The following is a 652-nucleotide window of genomic DNA, read 5'->3' as shown; positions in this document are numbered from 1 at the left end:
GAGCGTCAGTGTCCCCATGTCCCTAGAAGTATCCCCAAAAGCTGATAAAGGGAGAAGAGCTCATGGGGTGAGGATGACTATGACCCAGAGGCCCCCTCCGTGCGCACTCCCACATCCTGGACTCTGGCGCTATCTCTGGAACCCAGCTGCTACCCTGAATGAATAGGGGATATAGAATGGGGGGTGGGGTGGAGGACGAGGGACACACACCATTTGACTGAGCTAAACTTAAAATGTCTGAGTGATCAGTAATGTGACTAAATTATTTGCTGCTGTGTCAAATGGAAATGAGGCCTCAGATTGAGTGGAGATATAGAAAAAGAAGTTACATTTCTTTTGGTAAACCTTGGGGCTTGTGAAAAATTGAATCTGTTAAAGTAGTTAGATCAGAGGTGTCCTGTGGAACAGAGTATTCACTTTCTGAATTCAACAGGATGCTCTTATTTATTTCATGTTTTCAGTGCTGTTGTTTCAATTCTCAGAGAAGTGGAAAGGTCAGGGTCAGCACTGTGTGTATAGAATGTATCAGACAAATGATGAGGAAGTAGACAGAGGATTGTGCAAACACAGAAGTACCATTCTGATAGCGGCAGGGGGTTGCTGGGGAGAGGTAGAGTCTGAAATTGTGAGGATGGGAAATAACAGAACTCTT

Source organism: Lipotes vexillifer, unplaced genomic scaffold (genome assembly GCF_000442215.2).
Source record: "Lipotes vexillifer unplaced genomic scaffold, Lipotes_vexillifer_v1.1 scaffold86, whole genome shotgun sequence".
In the NCBI taxonomy this organism is placed as follows: Eukaryota; Metazoa; Chordata; class Mammalia; order Artiodactyla; family Lipotidae; genus Lipotes; species Lipotes vexillifer.
This window is presented reverse-complemented; position numbering follows the sequence as displayed.